This window comes from Bos indicus, chromosome 3 (genome assembly GCF_029378745.1).
Source record: "Bos indicus isolate NIAB-ARS_2022 breed Sahiwal x Tharparkar chromosome 3, NIAB-ARS_B.indTharparkar_mat_pri_1.0, whole genome shotgun sequence".
Taxonomy (NCBI): Eukaryota; Metazoa; Chordata; class Mammalia; order Artiodactyla; family Bovidae; genus Bos; species Bos indicus.
Window position 1 is genome coordinate 43502508 of NC_091762.1, and position 12339 is coordinate 43514846.

Genomic DNA, 12339 nt, shown 5'->3' on the forward strand with positions numbered 1-12339 from the left:
AAATAACCACAGGCTTTTTCATGTGACAGAAGGCATTCCTATGTAGGCAAATATTGAAGGTAACATGAATCTTTGTGCTCAAGCTCCAAATTAAAGAAAAATAAATTCATTAGGAGGCAGTCCCAGTACTGAGCAGAAGGGCTCTAACCACAAGCTAATTTGTATGCAAGTCAGAGTCCTCTGAGAGAACTCTCTGCCAGCTTGCTAAACTGAGCAGAAGAATTTGGAGACAGTCCAGAGGAGAGCCACAGAAAAAGCCAAAGCATGACAAGAATAATTGCAGTCCTATTAGAAAGAGGCCATCTATATCAGGCTTTTACTGAGTACCATGTGGAATGTTACAAGGCAAAGCATGGGGGAAAGCTGCTGTGGATCCTAACAAGAGACGGCAGAAGAAATTAGAACAGGTGGGAGATCAAGAATTAGGTCTGAGTTAGGGGGGAAGTCAGGGAGGTTAAAGATAGGCTTACCTGCATCTCAGCTGAGGAGGGGGCAGCCTCCCCCCACAGGTAGCACAGGGCTCCTGCCTGCCCGCATTCCCAGGGAGCCATCTGACAGGATTAAACTTGCAGTAAACTATGTAACTTGAAGTTTGCTGCAAGAAGCTTCTAAATATGTGGTGCCAAGTGCAAGTTGCTCAGTCATGTACAACTCTTTCTCACCCCCTGGACTGTACAGTTGCTCAGTCGTGTCTGACTCTGCGAATCCATACAGTCCATGGGATTCTCTAGGCCAGAATACTGGAGTGGGTAACCTTTCCCTTCTCCAAGGGATCCTCCCAACCCCAGGATCAAACTGCATTGCAGGCGGATTCTTTACCAGCTGAGCCACAAGGGAAGCCCAAAATATGTAGATAGTTCTAAAAACATGGTAAGAATGGAAAGTAAAAAACAAAAGTTATAAGCCAGTACAGAAGTCTAATCATCTGGAACAACCTAGCAATTTAATTTCCTTGAAAAATGCAACCAGAGTTTAGACTGCAGTAACCAAGGCAGATTAACTAGGTTGATGGCAGGTATAATTAAGTAATTGGAAACTGCAGGCATGAATATACATTTGAACATGACTGACAATTTGAAACATAATAAATGTTCAAATGTGACAGAGAGGAGTCCACAGGCTAAGCCATCACACCAACAACTCTGCAAACCAGTGCCTCACAAATTGCACCAGAACCTGGCCTTAGTCCTATTTTGTTTCTGGCATAAGATGAGAAGGGCCTTGGTTCAAGCGTTCTGTGGACAGAGCAGGATAAACTGTCAGAGAGTTGGTGTAATGTTTTAAAACGACCACTGTCACTGACTGCACTTCCTCAAATAAGTTTGTGGATATTAAAAATATTGATATATAAATGCTATGCTTTCCAATTTCTTTTTTTTTAACTTGTTTTTTTTTTTTTTTTGCCTTTCTTTCTTTTTCAAGTCCAGTTGCCCTGAATGAATACAAATATATAGATATACATATACCCTTTTCCTAGGTTTGATTCCTCCCCCAAGAATAAAATAGAATATTTACAAAACAAAACCCCGAAAACCTCTTAAAAACCCTATAGAGTTTGAATTTCACTATTTCTTTTAAAAAAACAACAACAAAGTTCCCGAAAGCAACAATAACAAAAAAATTCAACTGATCTTGGCTCAGGGGTTTCATTCAACACAAGGAGCTGGGTGTGGTGAGTGTGTGACAAATGGACCCCCCCAAAAAAAAAACAAAGGCAAAGAAAAAAACCAGATAAAAATGAAAAAACACAGTGCAGGGATGTATGAGGTAAACAGGACTGGCCTGTTGAAACCAGACACCAGCCCACATGGGTTCACCAGGGCTGCAGGCCCTAGTAGACATTTGCCTCTCTCATTTCTAATTTCCTTTGATATTCTCACAATTCATCTCTGAATGTCCGAAACCTGAGTAATTCAAGTGTTCCTTGGTTTTCCCATTTTATTAAATTTTCTTTATATATGTATACATATTTTTCTTCTCCTTTTGGTGTTAAGCTGTTGCTCCTCTGTGGATACCTCCCCTCCCCACCAGTATCTTCCTCCATCCCAGCCCCTGCTTGGCCCACCTGGACCCCCCTGCCCAGTCTGGCAGGTTCCCAGGATGGAGAGTGTTTGAGGTGGCTGTCGGGAGTGCAGACATCCCTGCTGGCCCTGCCTAGCTGCCTGCACGGCTGCTGCTGCTGTGGGTCCCGCTGTTTCCTCCCCGGCTGCTGCCGCCTCCACCTTTGCTGGGAGCGGAGCGTGGCGTGGAGGCCGGCAGCTGGTCGAACAGCACTCCTGTGTACATGATTCCGTTAATCTCTCCTGACATGTCAATACTCTTGCTGTCGTTGGTGCTGGTCAGGTTCGTAGCTGAGTCCTGGTTGCTCTCAGAGGCTTGGCTGTTGATCTCATGGACGCTCATGGGCAGCTGTGCCGTCATGGCCAGGAAGTTCTGCTGAAGTGCCTGCTGCATCAGCTGCTGCTGCTCCTCTGCCACTAGGGCCATTTTCTTCTCAGGAGGTTCCCCATACTCCAGTTTCTCCTGAAGCTGCTCCAAGGCAGCCACCTGTGCTGCTACGGCCGCTTGGGCTGCTGCTGCCTGGGCCACCACCACTGGGTGACCAGGGAGACTGGCAGGCAGCTGGGGACTGTGATGGGGATGGCCACATCCTCCTCTTTCTTGACCTTGGGGGCTGGGGTGATGGAGCTGCCATTGGTGCTGGTGGCCAGGCCCAGGGAGGACACAGGCAGCTTGGGCGAGGACCGCATGCTGTGGGCCCCGGCCGGCAAGTAGGCAAAGAGGGAGCCCCCAAAGCTCTGGTGCTGGCCCTCCCTCCGATTGCTGCCGATGGCTGCCTGGAGCTGGTTGGGGTTGCTGAGGCCACTCTTCTCACACTCCTAGGGGTACAGGTACTTCATATACTGGGTTCGCAGCATGAAGGCAGCACTGGTGATGGATGTGGGCAGGTTCAGTCCTTTGGTAATCTCCCGCCACGGCTTCTTGTTGATGACCTCCACCAGGTTGCCCTTCTCCATCACCGGCACATACAACATGAACAGGTCGAGCACCTGCTTTGCCACGATGGGATGCGGTTCACAGGTGTCCCTCGCTTCTGCATGAAACTGAACAAGTCATCCAGGAACTCCTTCCTCTTGTGGTCTGCGTCCAGTTTATACAGCTGCTTGAACTGCTCCTCATATGTCCAGTCCCCGTGGTCTGGTGGCTGCAGCTGAGGTGCAGGACGGGCAACCCCTCCGGGGACAGCCGGGCCAGTTCCCGGGTGCTCCTGGCCACCCAGTGCCGGGATCCACTGTCCGGGCGGAAGGCTTGGAGCAGCTGAGCCTTGTGGGGGAACAGGGCTGAGGGGCCCAGGCTGGCGGTGCCCCGGGGCCCAAGCCCCTCCTCATCCTCATAGTCCTCATCCTCCTCGTCCTCTTTGTCGTCCCTCAGGTCTTCCTCCAGCTCCTCCTCCTCCCATTTTGGCTTCAGGTCATCGTCGAAGCCTGCATCCTCAAAGCGGCCATTGCCCCCGGGGAGGCTGGCTGCCTCCCTGCCTCGGCTGGGTCGGGTGGGTGAGCCCGTTGCCCCCTCCAGGACCACATCCTCATCCTTTGAGCTGGGGGGGTGGGTGAGGGGCGTCCTCCGAGCTGGGACTGGGCGCATGGCGGCCAGGGCGGCCATCTGCACCCACTGCATCCAGGCGCTTTCAGGCTCCCTGTCCTCTTCCGGAGTGACCCTGGTGCGGGCTGGGGGTTCAGGGGGCGGCGGTGGCTGCCGGGCCTCCAGTTCTTGGTGTGCCTGCTGCTACCACAGCGGTAGCATTTCCATCACAGCCTGCAGCTTCATGGCCCTGCAGGCCGGGCCGCCCTGGGCACCAGGAGGGGGCCATGGGGGTGGCCCATGTGGGGAGAGGGCCTGGCTGCACTGCAGTGTGGGGGCCGCGGGGGAGCCAAGGCAGTACAGAGTGGCAGGGGGCAGGGGCAGGCGCCGCTGGGCTCAGGCTGAGGGCTGGCTGGGCATGCCAGTGGCCGGTGGGCGACACCTCCTTTCTCACACTGGGCACCAGGGAGGCGGGTGGGAAGGCAGGTGGCGCCAGCTGGCAGGTGGCTCAATCACGTGTGTACAGAAACCAACTGCCCCAGCCTCACCGCGCGGGGACGCTGGGCGGGGCTCAGGGCCCGCTCTGGGGCACATGCCCCACGCCTGGCCTCCAGCCCAGGCCAGGAGCTGCACGCTGCTGGCTCCCGGCCACTGCCGGGTTTGTGCCTGCTTTCCAATTTCAATAAAATGCTGTTATTTCCATAAGATGTTTCTTTTCAGTTTGTAATACTTTCTTAATACAACAAAAATTCTCATAGCTCCCATCTTTATGAGCTGTTAAATGTTCTGTGAAGTATTTGTGGACATATGAAAAAATCATTTTCGTGGTTGCTTATTGAAATGTATACCAAGTTTCAAAAGTTGGATTAATATCCTAGAAACAAAGTATTATGTAATTCATATAAAATTATCCAGTAAAAGTTTAACATTTCTATAGAAATAAAGAGTAGTGCATAAAAATAAAAGCAGAAGGAACATATCTTTTCAGTATTATGAGGTTAAAAATACCTTAACATAAGAAACTAGTGTAATTTGGGGGTCAATATTTGGCAGATATGGAAGGGCTATTGTTTTTTCTCTTTTTTTGTTTCTTTGAAAAAAGACTATAATAGTTTTTATTCTCTGTTCATCTGATGTTAGGTTTAAATTGCCCAAGGAAGTTGAATAATATTGATTATTACTGCTTAGGCTCTATATTTCATATGAGAATTATCCTTGCATAAGAAAGATAGTTTAAGGGAAAGACCTTGGCAAACCACTTCATCCATAAGAGAAATTATGTTTTGTTCACTTGTATTTTGTTTGCTGAATAACATATTGTTTATAGAGACTCACAGCATAATTAACACAAATGAGGATTAAATCATTTCCATGACTTTCTAATTTTTGACCCATTTCCAGTTCAGTTCAGTGACTCAGTCACATCCAATACTTTGCAACCCCATGGAGTGCAGCACGCCAGGCCTCCTGTTCATCACCAACTCCCAGAGATTGCTCAAATTCATGTCCATTGAGTCGGTGATGTCATCCAACTATCTCATCCTCTGTCATCCCCTTCTCCTCCTGCCTTCAATCTTTTCAAGCATCAGGGTCTTTTCTATTGAGTCAGTTCTTCACATCAGGTGACCAAAATGTTGGCGTTTCAGCTTCAGCATCAGTCTTCCAATGACTATTCAGGACTGGTCTCCTTTAGGATGGACTGGTTGGATCTCCTTGCAGTCCAAAGGACTCTCAAGAGTCTTCTCCAACACAATAGTTCAAAAGCATCAATTCTTCAGCGCTCAGCTTTCTTTATAGTCCAACTCTCACATCCATACATGACTGCTGGAAAAACCATAGCTTTAACTAGATGGACCTTTGTTGGCAAAGTAATGTCTCTGGTTTTTAATATGCTATCTAGGTTGGTCCTAGCTTTTCTTCCATGGAGCAAGCATCTTTTAATTTCATGGCTGCAGTTACCATCTACAATGATTTTGGAGCCCCAGAAATAAAGTCTCTCACTGTTTCCATAATAAATTATTTTCACATAATATTTTCTTGTGTCTCCACTATTGATTGACTTAGGGAAATGATGTGTTTGTGTTTGTATGTGTATATCTATCAAAAATGACAGCCAGCACAAAAATCCAAAGTCACAAGTACATTTTAAGTATGTGCATGTGTGCTCAGTCCCTAAGTCATGTCCAACCCTTCACAACCCTATGGACTCAGACCTCGAGGCTTCTCTATCCATGGAATTCTCCAGGCAAGAATACTGGTGTGCGTTGCCATTTCCTCCTCCAGGGGATCTTCCCAACCCGGGGACTGAACCGCATCACCTGTGTCTCCTGGATTGGCAGGCCAGTTCTTTACAACTAAGCCACCTACATTTTAAGTACATTCCTGGTTAAATACATTAACTTTTTATTATAAAACACATATTTAATAATAGGAGAAAAAGGGAATAATTAACATTTTTAATGAAATGCTTTTCCCAGCCATTTTAATAACCTCATTATTAATGATTGCAACTCTGTAGAGTCATGTGGCAGAAGTCATGTGAGACTGACCGGAATCTAGGAGCTCAAGCTCCAGAGGAGAGACGTTTGGTGCCTAATAAATTTCCTACCATCTCCTCAGGAAATAGCTCTGTTTTGTTAAACAAAGTGAAATGAGTTAGCATGTAGTTATAACTTTCTAATATAGGTATCAAAATGTGGAGAAGAGATGACTCCTTAATATTTGGCAAGTATGTGATCTGTTATCTAGGACTTTGTGTACACATATACACACACATTCACCCAGCCTTTTTTAACCTGGAACATTTCCACATTAAAGAATACCAGTGTTGGACTTCCTTGGTGGTCCAGAAGTTAAGACTTCATGCGTCCAACGTAGGAGGCATGGGTTTGATCCTTGGGCAGGGAAGTTCCATATTCCATGTGGTGCAGCCAAAAAATATATATATATATATATCAGTATTTTTGAAAGTTCTAGAGCTGAACAAAAAGCTTTAAAAGTATTCTTGTTTGTCTTTCAAATATTTGAAGTGCAATTATAGAGTCTTCAAATTCTATCTTTGTAAGACAGAATTCTTAGCATTGTAAAATTATTGATCTGATCAATGAGAGCAAGTCTGATATATTTATTTTTCTCAGTCCTCTAGAGTTATATTTTGTTTCTTCTTCGAAGCCCTAAATACTGACAAATTGCTAGTTTACTTGTTTTATTAAAGTCATAAAAAGTGATATAGTCCAAAATCCCTAGATAATATACTTATTTTTTTTCCATTTTTCCCTGTTTCATTATTTTTTCTTGTTCTTATTTGAAAGAATGGGTCACACATGAAATATATGCTTGTATGCTGGTGGTTCAGACGGTAGAGAATCCGCCTGCAATGCAGGAGACCTGGTTCGATCCATGGGTTGGGAAGATCCAGAGGAGGGCATGGCAACCCACTCCTTTATTCTTGCCTTGAGAATCCCCATGGACAGAGGATCTTGGAAGGCTACAGTCCATGGGATAAAGAGAGTCAAACACGACTGAGCGACTAAGGACAGCATAGCACATGCTTGGAGAAGGCAATGGCACCCCACTCCAGTACTCTCGCCTGGAAAATCCCATGGAAGGAGGAGCCTGGTAGGCTGCAGTCCATGGGGTCCCACAGAGTCAGACACGACTGAAACGACTTAGCAGCAGCAGCAGCGGCACATGCTTGATATGACTACTTACAGTACTGTAGTCTTGTCAGAATTTGTGGAAAGAAATTTGACTAATGACTGTTAATCCTTTTGTTTTATTACAATTTTTTAAAGGAAAACACTCTAGGTTTCATAAAACCAACCTAAGAAAAACAAGGTAGTAGCTATTTTAGTGTTTTATGTTTAAAAACATTATAGTCTTTCTGTAAATTTCTACCTATTTATTAACACAGGTTATGATGGCATAGAGTGGAAAATAATGGAACTATGTATCATGAACTATTCTCAGCCCCCTTGTTGCTTTTACATTTATTTGTTCCCCCATCTTCATTTTCACTGCCTTTCAATAGACAAATTAAGCAGTAATTAAAACGTTGTTTTGATGTTATGGGTATCTACCTACCAACACAATTCTGTGTAACTTCCATAAACTTGTCTTTAAAAGGAAGTAGAATAGCCCAATGGTCAAAGTTTAGGGGCCAGATCCATTTGAGTTGGAATTTAGCTCAGCTGTTTTCCAGCTTTGTCTTTGACAAGTCCTTTACTCTCTTTAATCTTGGTTTCTTTGTACATACAATAAGGATGCCTACTCTGATGGCTAATTTATGTTTTAACTTGGCTCAGCCAAAGGATGCCCAGACACTCGTCAAACATTATTCCGGGTATATCTGTGAGGGTGTTTCTGATGATGTTAACATTTGAATCTGTAGACAGAGTAAAGCAGATTGTAATTCTTAGTGTGGTGGACCTCATCTAATCAGGTGAAGAACTGAATTGAACAAAACGTCTGTAACTGTTTCTTTCTTGTAACTAGTATCATGAACATTTCCTCATATTATTAATTACCTTTCTACTTTCTGTTTTTGTTATTTTGACTACTTTAGATACTTCATGGGAGTAGAATGATAGATGATTTGTTCTTTTGTGACTTTGTTTTTTCATTTAGTATCATGTTTTCAAGTTTCATCCATGTTGTAGTATGTGATATTCTGTTGTAGGCATAGAACACAATTTCTTCATCCAGTCATCTGTCAATGGATACTTGGGTTGCTTCTACCTCTGGATATTATGAATAATGCTATGATGAACATGGGGTGTATGAATATCTCTTCATGATCTCGCTTTGAGTCCTTTTGGATGATGCTATATTTTTGAGTTCAGTTCAGACGCTCAGTCATGTCCAACTCTTTGTTACCCCAAGGACTGCAGCACACCAGGCCTCCCTGTCCATCACCAACTCCTGGAACCTACCCAAACTCATGTCCATTGAATCAGTGATGCCATCCGACCATCTCATCCTCTGTCGTTCCCTTCTCCTCCTGCCCTCAATCTTTCCCAGCATCAGGGTCTTTTCAAATGAGTCAGTTCTTTGCATCAGGTGGCCAAAGTATTGGAGTTTCAGCTTCAACATCAGTCCTTCCATTGAACACCCAGGACTGATCTTCTTTAGGATGGACTGGTTGGATCTCCTTGCAGTCCAAGGGACTCTCAAGAGTCTTCTCTAACACCACAGTTCAAAGGCATCAATTCTTCAGTGCTCAGCTTTCTTTATAGTCCAACTCTCACATCCATACATGACTACTGGAAAAACCTTAGCCTTGATTAGACAGACCTTTGTTGGCAAAGTAATGTCTCTGCTTTTTAATATGCTGTCTAGGTTTGTCATAACTTTCCTTCCAAGGAGCTGTATTTTTATTGTGTTTTATTCCCTCTCTCAACTGGCCATCCCACTTGTCCCTCTTCTAGATGGTCTTTTTCTAAACACAAGCATCACAGTTGAACACAGTCAGGGCCATGGATCCTAATGAAACGTATCCCTGAGGGACCTCAGAATGCAAACCTGGGTAACAAGCAGCTGGAAACACACAATGAGAGGAGAGGATAGACCAATGTGTTTAACATTAAAATGAGATACTAACTTTGTGTGAAGAGTGGAGCCATTTAGCTATTAAGCACAGCTCAGTCGTGTCTGACTTTGCGACCCCATGGACTGTAACCCACCTAGCTCCTCTGTCCATGGGGATTCTCCAGGCAAGAATCCTGGAGTGGGTTGCCATGCCCTCCTCCAGGGGATCTTCCCAACCCAAGGATTGAACCCAGGTCTCCCACAATGCAGGCAGATCCTTTACCATCTGAGCCACCAAGAATACTGGAGTGGGTAGCCTATCCCTTCTCCAGGGATCTTCGTGACCCAGGAATTGAACTGGGGTCTCCTGTCTTGCAGGTGTATTCTTTACCAGCTAAGCTAGATGAGCTCATTTATCTCCCCTCCACTGTGAAGCTGTCTTCTTAATTTTATCTCAGTTTAGGGTTTCCCTGGTGGTCCACTGGCTAAGACTTCACTTTCCAATGCAGGGGGTGCAGGTTAATTCCTGGTTGAGAAACTAAGATCCCACATGCTGTGCCACCAAAAACCAAAGCAATGTTATAACAAATTCAATCAAGGCTTTAAAAAAATTGTTTTATCTCAGACTCAGAGGAAAATTCTTTTAAACTTAGACAATCTTCAGCACTGACATCCACACCCAGCTCTTCCATTGGCTCCACTGTTGGAGGGTGGAAAAAATAACAAACCCTCATTGAAGACTTATTATCTTCAGGCATTGTCCAAGCTCTTTCATCAGAGAAGGCGATGGCACCCCACTCCAGTACTCTTGCCTGGAATATCCCATGGATGGAGGAGCCTGGTAGGCTGCAGTCCATGGGGTCGCTAAGAGTCGGACACGACTGAGCGACTTCCCTTTCACTTTTCACTTTCATGCATTGGAGAAGGAAATGGCAACCCACTCCAGTGTTCTTGCCTGGAGAATCCCAGGGATAGGGAGCCTGGTGGCTGCTGTCTATGGGGTCGCACAGAGTCGGACACAACTGAAGTGACTTAGCAGTAGCAAGCTCTTTCATATCTTAACTCACTTAATCCTCATGAAAACCCATGAGCAGCTCTTATTTTTATCTACATTTTACCAATAAGGAGCTGAGGCACAGGGAGATTAAGTAACTTGTCTGAGCTACATACAGTGGGAATTGGGACATTCAAGTGTATAAAGATATGGTAAACATACACAGGAAATTTAAAAAGTTTAAAAAGTACACTTAACTCCAGAAAACACAGAAAGTACCAAAACAAAGAAATGTAATCATATCTACTATTTAGTTCATCTATGAATAATATTTTCATAATAATAATGATCACTACTGATTTAACAAAAATTATAGTAGAACTAGGAGAGGACAGGAGAAGGGGAACTGTAGGATAATGATGGGTGGTTTAAGACAACAGAATACTCATCTTTCATGGTACAAAGTCAATAGGTGATTCTGAAATTGGTAAATGAATAAATAGCAGAATAAGAATATTTTTGGAAATCTAACAAGACATAGTTACAATACTTGTGTCAGTTTTTCAAATGCAGATAACAAAATTCTCCCAAGCAGATTTAAGGAAGCGATGTTAGTTCACAAAACAACTCCTGGAACTACATTACGGAACTGGCCTGGTGAGGGGGCTGTTGAGGCTGTCCCCAGAACCAGCTTCATCTACTGTGTTCTAGAAACTCTTGCTGCCCAAACTAACTCTTGAATATATTTTCTCTGCTGTACCCACACCAGCAAAAATGGACTCTGGTCACTCAGCCTGTGTCTTCACCTACTTTGCCTCTAAATCAAAGTAGATGATTAGCAAAATCTTAGTCACATCCCTAATCCAGTAGCAAGGGAGATTGGGATATTTCCCCCTAATTCTATCTTGGTAGAGTAAATTCACAATGGGGGGCGGGGGGGGAAGGGTTATCAAGCTATGGAGAGGGTGTTTGGAAGATATGGGCAGCCATGAATGACAGATAGTCACTATACATGCCTTATCTCTTCTTTCTAATCCCTTGTGTGCATGCTTGGTTGCTCAGTCGTGTCTGACTCTTTGCGACCCCATGGACTGTAGTCTGCCAAGCTCCTCTGTCCATGGGATTCTCCAGGCAAGAATATGGAGTGGGTTGCTATGCCACCTCCAGGGGATCTTCCCAACCGAGGGATCAAACCCAGGTTTCCTGTATTGCAGGCAGATTCTTTACAGTCTGAGCCACAAGGGGAGCCCCAGCGTTTCCCTTCACCAGGGGATTTTCCCAACCAGGAATTGAACTGGGGTCTCCTGCATTGCAGGCAGATTCTTTACCAGCTGAGCTACCAGAGAAACCCTTTCGAATCCCTTATTGTCTTCAAATAACCAAAATTGTCTAATCTCCTCATAAATAGCTCATAAATCTGTTCACTTTTTTCCCACTCTCCCTGCCATTTCTCTAGTGTAGGTCAGTTTAACAACTTCTCAACTTGTCTCACTCCCTGCCCTGTTGCCTCCTGGATCTGCATTATGGAAAATAAGAGGCTAGATAAGAGAAGAGAAACTTTGAAATTTGTGGATTTCCTATAAATATGGTCAAATTAAAATTTAATTGTAGACAGTGCCAAACGCAGAAATAAATCTAAATTGTTTCCAAGGGGACAATTTAGTCTTCTTTTTAATGGAAAAAAAGCTCCTCCCTGAACTTCGGTGTTGACTTATGAATGTATTCAAGGCAGCTGTGTGTGGAATGGTGCCAGTTCTCTGGACAGGGAGATTATAGAGTTTAGGTTCTGTGATCTCCTTTACTGTTTCTGTGATCTTGAGAAACCCCACAACTCTCTGAACTTATTCACTATAGAGGCATTAGAGAATTTCTGTGAAATAATTGGGGCTTCCCAGATGTTGCTAGTGATAAAGAATCTGCCAACCAATGCAGGAGACGCAGGAGATATGTGTTCAATCCCTGGGTCAAGAAGATCCTCTGGAGTAGGAAATGGCAACTCACTCAAGTATTTTTGTCTGGAAAATTCCATGGACAGAGGAGCCTGGTGGGCTACAGTCCATAGGCTCACAAAGAGCCGGACATGACTGAAGCAACTTAGCATGCATGCTGGAGATAGTTTTATAATACCTGCAGCACCGCATTTTGCAGTACACGGAATGCACTCACATGTGTTATCAGTTGGTCCTTTGCACAGAAGCTCCATGTGATTTTTGCTATTCTCAGCTTTGTCCATGAAC

The 12339-nt window shown here is 44.6% G+C and overlaps 1 pseudogene; it reads right to left on the bottom strand.

Annotated features, from left to right (window-relative positions):
- Window positions 1-1440: 1440 nt before the first annotated feature.
- LOC109557049 (AT-rich interactive domain-containing protein 3A pseudogene) lies at window positions 1441-4068 on the bottom strand (annotated as a pseudogene).
- Window positions 4069-12339: the final 8271 nt, after the last annotated feature.